Source organism: Mchenga conophoros, linkage group LG9 (assembly GCF_057382185.1).
Source record: "Mchenga conophoros isolate Kocher_MC1m ecotype Shallow Benthic linkage group LG9, M_conophoros_male_GT1.1, whole genome shotgun sequence".
Lineage (NCBI taxonomy): Eukaryota > Metazoa > Chordata > Actinopteri > Cichliformes > Cichlidae > Mchenga > Mchenga conophoros.
In genome coordinates, this window is record NC_140534.1 from 31,833,961 (window position 1) to 31,846,693 (window position 12,733).

General features: G+C 40.5%; 1 pseudogene across 1 annotated transcript; it reads left to right on the forward strand.

Annotated features, from left to right (window-relative positions):
- Positions 1 to 452: 452 nt before the first annotated feature.
- On the forward strand, positions 453 to 11,266 carry LOC146567621 (uncharacterized; annotated as a pseudogene). Its single transcript, XR_014893958.1, has 5 exons — positions 453 to 725; positions 2,132 to 2,237; positions 6,826 to 7,422; positions 8,430 to 9,026; positions 9,578 to 11,266. The product of XR_014893958.1 is annotated as an uncharacterized LOC146567621 (transcript).
- The last annotated feature ends 1,467 nt before the right edge of the window (positions 11,267 to 12,733 follow it).

Genomic DNA, 12,733 nt, shown 5'->3' on the forward strand with positions numbered 1-12,733 from the left:
AACTGAACTGGCTATTAACTTCTGTCAGACAGAGATAACGAGTATAATAAGGCGAGAAATAAAGGAAACATGACAAAAACAGTGGGAGGGAGAAAGAAATTTAAGGAGGGTAGGAGAAATGAGAAGCACAGGAAGGAGTAGGAGAGAGGAGGTGGTCATATCTGGAATAAGATTTGGACATATTGGTTTGATCACCACTATTGGTGACTGTCAAACCTTTGAGTCGCCGAGAAGCTGAATAGGGGGATAATGTTGACGCGCCCGCTGTTCAAAACGTAAGTTTACTGCAAAAGGGTTCAAGAAGTGAAAGTTGTCAGGCCTTATTCCAGTTTTTAAAACAGAGTATACATTGAGGGAGGATTCTGGTGTCGACGTTTCACTCCACACCAGTTGGTGGCGGTAAGGCACCATTTTGGTGTTTGACAACCGCCAATAACCAATACAAAGAAGAAGAAGTCCGTTCCGGGATCACATGCTGGACACAGTTTACGCAGACGGAGTTACCGTTTCATCCTAAGCGAGTAAAATCCTGATTTTGGATGATAAAACAAACTAAACCACCGTTTGGATCGATATCTGCATCGATCTGCCCACCCTTGTCTCCTGGATCGTAGCTGAGATCAGCGTGAACCACGTGGGTCTCTGCTCCCTGATCTGTTTCCTGTGTTTGGAAAGAGTTGCAGCTTCATCGCGGAGTTTCTCTCGGTTTGTGGGCTCATCTAAAGGTAAGCACCGAGCTAACTTTACTGTGAGTTCAGTTCATGTTGAGTTTAGCTCCTGAATGAGGTCTTCTGCTGCTCTCCTCGGTGTCTGTTCACAGTTTATTGTGAACACGTTGAGAGAAGAGTGAGAGAGTGTTTGGAGTAAAACACCAGCTAATCATTAGCTCAGCATGCTGGGAGAAGTTGGAGCAGAAAAGTCTTTTCATTGTCCCTGCAGCTGTTTTTCTGCCTGCACCAAACCTCTACAACCTCATTTCTATTTGAAGTGATAACAGGAAATGGATGAGAGCGATCTGCTGCAGTATCAGGGTCACTATAAACTTTATTGTCCAGCTGCTGTGGATGAACACATGAGAGGAAGTGAACTCCTACAAAGTCTCATTTTAATGAGTCTGGCTGCTGTAAAGTGATGCACAGGAAGATGTTAACAAAAACTAATGAAACAGAGATGAAAGTAAACAGTGTTCATATTTGAAAGCACAGAGAATAAAATATATTGTGGTGGTTAATGTGCAGCTCTTGGTGATTTGGGAGAATCATGTTTTTAATCATGTTGTGGATTAAATGTTGGGTTTTATTTCATTTTGTCTACAGAAGTTTTTCCCACCTGTGATCGTTCAGATTGATTTGTTGGGTTGACTTGAATCATGTGAAGGTTTAAAGCTGCACTTCCCCCAAAAAGAATAAAGTATAATCGTGAAGAATGTAAAAATGTCTTCCTGTGTCAAACACAGCTGCAGTCAAAGCAGGAAGGAAAGCACTTAAACCACTGATCAATGACCATGATTACCATTCACAGTGAGTGAGTCGCTGCAATCACAGCATTTGATCAATGAGCTTTAATCATTGGTTGTTGGGGAATGGTGGAGGTGGTGGGACTGGGGGGCTGAAGGAGTTGAAAGTGTGGGGTGGGGGAGTAACAGGTCTGTCCCTGTTTGTGGAAACCACAGGAGGAGCTGTTCAGGCTGTTGCTGGGTGTGAATTGTTGATGGAGTCTTTAAACTTGTAGTTGCTGTTTTCCAGACTGAAGCAGAGTTGTTAGCTGAAAACTGGTTTTAGAGGTTCATTCAGGACACCTTCTCAGGCTCTTACAGCCTTACCTGTATCATAACAAAGTGTATAAACCCCAATCCACCTTTAACATGGTCCTTCTCCCAAACCTTCAAATAGGACTTTCTGGCCCTGTCATAGTAAAGGGCTGCTTAGAATATTAGAGCCAATGTCACAAAGTTCCTCCTGAAGTATAAGTGAGTGAGAGAGTTTCCTCACTTTGCAGCACAACACGTCTCACAAGATTTCTACAAGCAATCAGAGTGAAATTTGTACTTTGTGTTGTCAGATGAACATATGAGACACTTTGACTCTTCAGTGCAGTGTGGAGCCTAACAAAGATCTGTTTTGTGTCCCAGCTGATCAGCAGGAGGAGAAGAGTCTGACGGAGCAGCAGAGGAACATTTTCAGCCATCTGGACTCAGCTGAGTCACTACAGAGGAAACAATGAGCTCAACACAGGAGGTGAGGAAAATATCACAGTTTCACCAAATAATCAGTCACGTCTAAAACTCTCATCCTCCCAACCTGTTATATGACTGTGTTGTATATTATGTTGTTTTTTACAGACCACAGCACATGTTAAAATAAGGAAGGTTTATTCATCAAAATTATTAATAATCAAATAGACAAAACATTTTTTTCATCATCCCCAAAAATACACGTTCAAAGCACCACAACAGCAGCCCAACATCAGACAGAAGCTGTCAGCTGAGCTCTGTAGAGAGGGCAATTATTATGAAACTCTATATTATAATTTGTAGATTCAAGCTGCTCTTCATATTTTTGGCCAGCAGATGTCACCAAAGAGGACTGTGTTGAAAAGCTTTGAGTAATGAACCTTTTTCAATACAAGCTTCAGTGTTTCAGAAAGCTTCATTTGGCCATCACTGATATAAATAATATTATAGAAATGATCAGAGGAGGCAAAAGTACATTTACTCTATACTTAAGTAGAAGTACAGATATTAGTGTTATAAATACTTCAGTAAAAATATTCATTCACCTTCTTTACTTAAGTAACAGTGAAAAAGTACAGGCTCTGAAATGTAATCAGAGTAAAAAACTAAAAGTAGCTCCTTGAAGAACTTTTTAACCACATGTTTTTATCCAAAGTTAACTGAACCTTGTGCTTTATTAATGTAATAATAAAATAAGATTAGTAAATGAAGTACAAACTATTTATTTCTAATAAAGGTTCTCTGTTTGAATCAGTTAAGTAGAAAATGAAGGAAAATAAAACATATGTGTATTTTCTGTTGCCTACATTGTAGAGGGTGACTTTGCCTCTAAACAGGAACATGAGCAGGGAAGAGGTTAAAGTGGGATTGAGCAGGTGGGAACCCTAAAATCAGCTGTAGTGGCTCAGCGTGGGGAAAAGAATCACAGCTCACAATAATTTCTGTTGAGAGCTCCAGTAGATTTTCTTAAAGTACAGGCTCTAGACTAACTTTTTGCCATGGGCGTACCGGTACGCCTAACTTTTTAAAGTTAGGCGTACCGGCACAAAAGTTAGGCGCATACAAATTATATAATAATTGATATAATATAATGTGTTTTTCTGGATACACTGTGCTTTTTCAGCTTTCAAAGATTGATGACACCATGTCAGAGCACTGGCTATGAATTTCAGAAGGATCAGGCCTTAACTTCACAGAAAAGTTATCAATACTTCTTTTCCTATTACAGCTACATCCACTTCTGTCGTGCCTAGGCTGCTCACTAGGGCTGGGTATCATCACTGATTTCTATAATCCATTCGATTCCGGTTTTCAAAGTCCCGATTCGATTCAACTTAGCCTCAGACAGTCAGAAATATTATAATTCTGATCATTTATCAGTACTGATACATGTGAGACTTCATCAGAATTGTGAACATCACAGCAGATGCCTTTGTGTCAAAGTAACTGAGAATAAAACACAGAAAAACATGAAGGAGATTTTTCTGGTCTGGCTTTTTATAGCAGATAACCTTAAAAATATTCTGCAATATTCTGCATATAAAGTTTAAATTACTTCAGTATTGAACAACAGAAAAATTAGGCTTTCTTGTCCGAGGTCATTTAAGTGAAAAAAAAGAAAAAGACAGCGCTGTAAACAACGGTAGACTGCTGGGTAATAAACGAATGATTAATACAGAAAACAGAGATTGGAGACGTGAAACTGTTCTTGAAGTACAGAGAGAGAGAGAGAGAGAGCTGTGCATGAAGTGTGATTTTAATAGTCGTGGAAGCAAAACAGCAAAATTCATGATGACATTGATCAAATGTGAAGCGCAGTTTGCTGCTTCTTTTGCTGCTGGCTCGGTGAATTTTGGTTGGAGAGACAAAACCTGCAGCTCAGAATCAGCGCAAAAAGACGTAAACACAGAGCTCCGACAGCCTGTCCGTCTACGGGTCGTCGGGTGAGAAAGCCGAGAAAGACAAAGCTGATTCTGATGCGTCGGGTCTGTGTTTACGTCTTTGTGTGGAATCCGTGTACCTGCTCTCATTTGCTGGTTGGTGGTTGTTGAAATGGTTTTGTGAGCTTTAATCTGAGAATCTGGCGTTTCTGGCAAAACACAGTTATATTTAAAAGTCGATTCAGGATTTAATGAATCGATATCGCTTTATTCAAGCTACTCACCTCCCACTTCCACCTGCACTTTCAACTGGACCACAGCCAATCAGAGAGGTCCCGGCCCTTACTATCTCTGATTGGTTTAGTCTAGAGATGGCACGATACCACTTTATGTCCGATACCGATACCGATATCATAAATTTGGATATCTGCCGATACCGATATGAATCCGATATAGTGTTTTTTAATCAACAAAACTGGTTTTTTTTTAATATCTTGCTGCATTTTGTATAAGTTCATACTCAAGTTTAAAACAACAACTACACTAAAGCTATTCTGTTATACCTGTATGCAAAAAAAAAATATTTCATAGTTCAGCAATACTGATCAATCTAATAAACTTAAACCTACACCATCCTCCCTATTCTGGTATTTTAAAGAGTACTTAGCATAAATATTAAGCAACCTAACTAATAGGGTTCCAACTCCCAGCAACAACAAAAATAAATAAATAAAAAATAGGGAACCATCCCTCATGCTCCACCTCATGATGCTTAATCGACGTAATCAACCTTAATTTGATGCAGTGTGAAAAAAAATGCACAGAAATCAATAATTTTTCAAGAAATATTAAATAGATTCAACATCTTTCTTCAACAAAATTGCAGACTGCACAGATGGTACCTTCCCACATTTCACTGTGTGTTATACTTGTATAACTATGCATGTGACAAATAAAGAACCTTGAACCTTGAACCCAAAGGAAAAAGTACTATAGCTTACTAGGGTATATATATTAGACTTAATAGTCACTATATACAGTAATTGACTTCTATTCATTTTACATCAAATTAAAACTTTGGGTGTCAGATAATTATTTATTAAAAGCTAGACATTTTAAATGAGAATAAGAAAGAAAAGTCTGTCTTTGTGCCCCCTTTTCCCTGTTAATGCCCTATCGGCCCCCCTGGCTAAACTTTGCTAGATCCGCCCCTGCACAGTTACCAGCGTCAGCTACGTAGAAAAAGATCCTGGTGTAGAAAGTAATATTAAATAAATTCTAACAACAGCTGATCAAGCTTAAACGTGCTGCTGTTGTTCAGCCGCTGGTTTCCTCTTTCTGGTGCAAAGTGGGCCAAAAACAAACAAGAGACACGGACTCGCGACAGAAAAGCCGATCAGCTGATCATTAAGCAGTTTCACGATTGAAGTAGCAGCAGGAGAGGCAGTCGCTTGTTAAGCTTAACGCAGGAATGCTTTACAAACATTCAGAGATGGACTTACACACTTGCTTTACTTCTCTCGGGATAACTTTGTCGGAGATGAAATGCCAGGTTGCTAGCGAAGCTCCACATGCTATCCAGACCACCGACAGGTCCCGCATGCCACAGCCGCTCTATCACGTGATGCATACTGCTCCGACGTGCTAACGTTCTGAGGTGAGTTACGGCGTGTTGCAAATTTTGTGAGGTGCTTTCGTGATATTTAATGGATCGGATTACATTTTTTATTTTTCTCCGATATCCGATCCAGTAATTTAGGTCGGTATCGGACCGATACCGATACGTAATATCGGATCGGTCCATCTCTAGTTTAGTCCACGATAGGGGCATAATGTGTGTCTGTTGTTGACCACACAGAGAGTTGCAGAGATTTTTATTTTATTTTTGTTACCCGAACAGTTGGTCGCACAGGTGCAACCAAATATTTTTTTTAGTCGCACCACTGAAAAATTTGGTCGCATTTGCGACCAGATTGGTCGCACTCTAGAGCCCTGTTAAAGTACAGGCTGTGATCAGCTGACCTGCTGCTCTCTGTGGATGTACACAACTGAATTCAACCAGATGTCAGCAGATGTTTCATGAGCTGTCCTGGCTGATTTCCATCCTCTACACTGACAGTACACTGTCTTTATATTAGACACTATACTGTTGGTATGAAGGTGGAACTCAGTGAATGAATGTCAGCATCATGAGCTTCAGTTTAAATGAATCTCTGCTACACTTGATGTAATCTAACTGTGACATGAGCACCACAGTCACTGTGCACCAGTCACACACTGTTCTTTACTTTAAATCCATCACGGTTCAGCAAACGAACCTGTTTATCCTGCACTAACCTGCAGAGGATCTTCATGCAGTCTTTAAATAACACAGTTAGTGATAAAATAACTCTCCTCAAATTCCTCCAACCAAAAGTAAAAAGACTGTTTTGAAAATACAATGAGTAGAAAGTCCTTTTTTTTTTAATGTGGGGAGTAAAAGTAAGGAAAAAATTATTTTACTGTTTGAACAGTCATGAATTATTTTTAACACCAGGTTGGATGTAATTTGTTTCTACTACCAGCAGGTGGGGATAAGAGACCTTTAAGGTGTTTGGTGCCACGCTCCACCTTCAGGTTTAAAACTAGTGTTAATGGAGGGAGTTTGAAGGTTGAGTTTGTTCCACGACTGCATTTCACTCACTGCCTCTGTTTGTATCTCTGTCACTGCAGGACCAACATGGAGCGAGAAGTCAGCGCTCTCAGGAGGCCGACAAACTTCACAGAAGAAAGGGAGAGAAAACACACACCTGTGACGAGTGTGGGATGGGTTTTATTTCCAAGTGTCACCTGAAACGTCATCAGGTCATCCACACTGGAGAGAGACCGTTCAGCTGTGACTTGTGTGGAAAGTCTTTTTCCTGGAAGGGTTCCCTAAAAGCACACCAACTCATCCACAGTGGAGTTAAAGCGTACAGCTGTGATCAGTGTGGCACAGCTTTTACTCAAAGTGGCCACTTACAGAGGCATCTAGTTACCCACTCTGGAATTAAGGCATACAGCTGTGACATCTGTGGGAAAACTTTCAGCCGGATTGAGAGCAGAAATACACACCTACGCATTCACACCAGACATCTTGTGTACTGCTGTGATCAGTGTGGCAAACAGTTTACAACAGACTCAAGCTTGCAACAACACATGTTGACCCACTCGGAGGAGAAACCTTATAAATGTGACCTGTGTGAGAAGACTTTTAAATCTCCACATCACCTGAGACTACACCAACAGATCCACACCAGAAAGAGACTCTCCAAGCGCAGTTACTGTGAGGTATGTATTTATATTTTTATCTTGTCATTTTAGCCTGACTGTTTGGAACAACTCTGCAGATTAAACTGTGTTAGCATGTTAGCAATTCTACTGCATGGAAAAGGCTGCATCTGAGGCGGCACAGTTAATCTGCCTCAGATTGTTTTGCAGCATGTTTCATAATCTGAAAAAAAAAAAACCATAATGTAACATGTACAGACCCAATATCTGATTTCAACACATGAGGACTTACATGTAAGCTTTAATCTCCAGTTGATCAAATCCCACTGAGCAGTCCTTCCCTTTAAATCTAACCTCTCTTCTTCCTCTCCTGTCCTGTGTGTCTTATCTTTCTCCATCTCTGAGTGAAGTTAGCTCTCTTCCTTTTCTCTCCCTGTGATGTACAGCAGCTGGACCTTTAGCCAGCAACACACTGTGAGACAAACTGCACACAAACAGTTTGTGTGTTTGCTGATGTTTGTTGATAGAAACGCTGCATTTGAAATTACCTGTTTGTTCAGGTGCTGTGCAAAAAAGAAAGAAGAACAACGTCTCACTTTAACTCCTGACTATGACTCACAGTTTTGCCTCTTTCATCTCTTTTTATGTTTCATACCCTGGTGATTAGTACACGATCAGGATTCTTTCATGTGTTACTTTTCAGGCTCAAATCAGTTTGATGCCTTTAGTGATGAAATAACTCCCCTCAAATTCCTCAAACCAAAAGTAAAAAGTCTGTTTTGAAAATATAATGAGTAGAAAGTCTTTTTTTTCTGTGGGGAGTAAAAGTAAGGAAAAAAAGGAAAAATATTTTAGAGTGTTTGAACAGTCATGAATTATTTTTAACACCAGGTTGGATGTAATGTGTTAGAACTACCAGCAGGTGGGGATAAGAGACCTTTAAGGTGTTTGGTGCCACACTCCACCTTCAGGTTTAAAACTAGTGTTAATGGAGGGAGTTTGAAGGTTGAGTTTGTTCCACGACTGCATTTCACTCACTGCCTCTGTTTGTATCTCTGTCACTGCAGGACCAACATGGAGCGAGAAGTCAGCGCTCTCAGGAGGCCGACAAACCTCACAGAAGAAAGAGAGAGAAAAAACACACCTGTGATGAGTGTGGGATGGGTTTTATTGGGAAGGATTCACTAAAACAGCATCAGGTCATCCACACTGGAGAGAGACCGTTCAGCTGTGACTTGTGTGGAAAGTCTTTTTCCTGGAAGCTTTCCCTAAAAGCACACCAACTCATCCACAGTGGAGTTAAAGTGTACAACTGTGATCAGTGTGGGAGAGCTTTTACTCACAGTAGCAACTTACAGAGGCATCTAGTTACCCACTCTGGAATTAAGGCATACAGCTGTGACATCTGTGGGAAAACTTTCAGCCGGATTGAGAGCAGAAATACACACCTACGCATTCACACCAGACATGATGTGTACTGCTGTGAACAGTGTGGCAAACAGTTTATAACCAACACGCAGTTACAACAACACATGTTTGCCCACACTGAGGAGAGACCTTATAAATGTGACCTGTGTGAGAAGACTTTTAAATCTCCACATGACCTGAGAAAACACCAACAGATCCACACCAGAAAGAGACTCTCCAAGTGCAGTTACTGTGAGGTATGTTTTTATATTATATTTTTATCTTGTCATTTTAGCCTGACTGTTTGGAACAACTCTGCTCATTAAACTGTCTCAGCTAGGGGTGGGTTTTGATAATTGATTTACCAATTAAAATCGAGTCTGGCTTGGATAACGTGACATCAATTCATTAAAATCCTGAATCGAGTTTTTTAATATAATTTTATTTTTCCCAAAACGCCCGAATCTCAGGTGAAACCTCACAAAATTTTGACAACCACCAAACAGCTCAAACAGTAAACTAGAGGAGGTACACGGATTATGCACAAACCGCAGACCTGCCGATTAGAATCAGTGAGTTGTCGCCTTTCTCACCTGACAGCACAGACACAGTCGGGGCTGAAAGTTTGCAGCTCACTGATTCTGATGTTTTGGCAATTCTACTGCATGAAAAAGCAGCTCTGAGTGATTATTCAGATTTTCATTTCAGTTATGATTTTGTTTGTTTTTTATTTGCTCTTTATTTCAGGCGACGTTCAGGATAAAAATGTTTAAGGACTGACTTACACCGTCTTTGTGTCTTTGTTTAGAAGCAGAGCGACACAGATGGATCCAGTTCTCAACCCTGTCATCACCGTGGTGGTGGGAAAGACTTTGTTTGTGACCTTTGTGGAAAAGCTTTCAGTCGAAAAGACAGTCTAAAAGTACATCAGCGTAAACACACTGGAGAAGAACTGAAATACTGCAAAGAATGTGGGAGAAGCTTCAGCACATTAAGTGGATTAAAACAACATGAACTGATTCACAGTGGGGTTAAAAAGCACGTCTGTGATCAGTGTGGGTCATCTTTCATTACTGCAACCAACCTTAAAAGACACAAACGAGGCCACACAGGAGAGAAACCATACAAGTGCAGACACTGTGACAAAAGCTTTGCACATTCAGCTAATCGTAACCTTCATGAACATACACACATGGAAGAAAACTACAGCTGTGACCAGTGTGACAAGAGCTTCAAGAATCTCAGTTCATACTCCAAACACAAACGATCCCACGTTACTAATAAACTCTTTCACTGTTACCAATGTGCCAAAACATTCACTTCATTGTCTGCTCTGTGCAAACATCAGCGTGATCACTCAGGGCTGAAATCACTCCCATCATAGTAAGATGCATGTCAGTGTCATCAGCTGTTTTATATTTGAGAAAAAAGGTTGAAAGATCTTTAAAAAAAATTTATTTTTCCTTAAACTTGCTGTAGGTATTAAAACTTATGATTTTGTGTTTAAGATGTCGAAACAATTAATTTTGGGAATTCATTTTTTAAAGTTGTGGTTTCATTTGCTCAAAGTTCATCAATGTTTTCCTGATGCAAGGTGGGATGGATCCATGCTTTTATGCTGTTTAAGACAAATTCTGAAAGCCGAACGTTGCAGAGATTGAGACCCATTAGACCAGGCAGCATTTTTCAATCTTCTATTGTCCTGAGCTGTGGCCTCAGTTTCACTGGAAGTTTAACCCAAGTACGGTGTTCAGCTGTGGACTGGTCCATGGACCCGCCTGTCCTCCAGGAACACAAGTACACATCCTGGACAGGGAGGAACGCCGGTTTGAGACCAGAGTCAAGGAGACCATTTACGTCAAAAGGGAAAGACTCTGAATCAAGGAGGGGGCCTAAGGGGACTTTTATTTCCTTTGCAACGTCCATTTAAAGTTCCATTTAAACACAGACAACAAGTAACTAGACTAAGCACAGTAGGAAATGGTTTTCCCCTTCTCATCAGCAACACCTGGACAGAATTACCCTTGACCTTAAATAACCCCGTACCTACCTCTGCCATAACCAGTACATAAAATGAAATACAACCTTCTAGTAGTGTTAAAGACAGGGAAATAAGAAAAATGGCTCCTACACACCAACTCCTAATTACATGAGGCAGAGGACATAGTAATTACTGAACTTAAAGGAGCCATGATGAATTCAGCTTTATTATGTGATAAGAACAAGTAGTCTGATGTCCTGTAATCATGATGACGCTAAAATTTGAGATACAATAAAAAAAAATATACGTTTTTCTACTAGGTATTGGTTCAGTATCGTCGATACCACCCTGAATTTTACTTGGTATTGGATCAGAAAGGAAATCAGTGGTATTGCACATCACTGGTCATGATACATCAATACAATATGCATAAGACGGCAAATCATGTTTAATTTATACATCATTCTACCAGTAATCTAGTTCATCAGTTTGTAGCTTCACAAAACAAAATAAAAAGGAATTTTTGCAACAGGTTTTTCAATCAATTTTGTTAATTTTGTTTCCAGATAAGAGAGGCCAGACCTTTCTTATCCTCTGTGTTTAATCTGGACCTTGGGACAGCTAAGAGCTTTTAAACCACAGACTTCAGTGATCTTATAGGAGTGAACAAATTTAAAAGATCAGAAAGGTTTGAGGGTCCTAACCTATGCAACGCCTTAAAAACACATAATAAAATCTTAAAATGAATTCAAAACCTAACTCGCAGCCAGTGTAAGGATGCCAGTACGGGAGATATGTAGTCTTGGTTGCATAAAATAAGATAACCTTTATTAGTCCCACACGTAGGAAATTTGTTTTGTTACAGCAGTGGACAGTGCAAAGTTGCATAGAAAATTTTAAGAAAAAACACTGGAATAATATATCCATGAGATACTGTAAACAATAGAATAGAATGAAATAATACATGCAATTGAATAAAATAGAATACAAATACTATTTACAATTGAGTATAATACAACGATGCCAGAAAGAGTATTGCACATGTGTGGATGTGTGTGCTTAGTCAGTTGAAGTCTTTGTTGTGGAGTCTGACAGCAGTGGGGAGGAAAGACCTGCGAAATCTCTCCGTCCCACATCGTAGGTGCCGCAGCCACTGAAGGAGCTCCTCAGTGCCGTCAGAGTCTCCTGCATTGGGTGGGAGATGTTGTCCAACAGGGATGACAGCTTAGCCACCATTCTCCTGTCACTCACCACCTCCACTGGGTCCAGAGGGCATCCTAGAACAGAGCTGGCCCTTCTGATCAACCTGTTCAGTCTCTTCCTGTCCCCAGCAGAGATGCTGCCGCCCCAGCAGACCACACTGTAAAAGATGGCTGAGGCGACCATAGAGTCATAGAAGGTCTTCAGGAGTGGGCCCTTCACTAGGGCCCCGGAGAGCAGCCAGTTGGCTTTTCTACCTTTAAAACCCTCCTACCAGCCAAATGGCTTTTAGCTAGGCTTTAGCTTCAGCCAAGTGGAAGCTAGGCTAGTCATTCATATGTAAATTAGGTTGTTACCTGGGAATTCTGGAGGGAGGGGAGTGGGGGTGTGTGAATGAGGGGGTGGGGGAGCTGCTAAAAGCTGTGAACTTCCTTTTGTGTTCACTTTGATGCATTCTCAATCATCCAGGGAAATAAATCTCCAAAAGTCACCAACTTGGAGTGTTTCAGTTTGCCATCTTAGGGAGAAATCAACACACATGGGTGTATGTCCTTTGTTGCTGCGATTTATTGATAAAAACAGTACCAAAAACCAACCATTTGTACACATATTTACAAATAATAATAAAAAGTGAGTGAGTACATTTCAACATTTTCAGCAATCACTCACAATTCTGGCACTGCCATGGTATCTGTAGTCTGCATTTACCACATGTGTATCTGTAGCAGTGAACACATCGCACAGTGGCATGACTGTTCTTGCATTTGTGTTTGACCTGACACA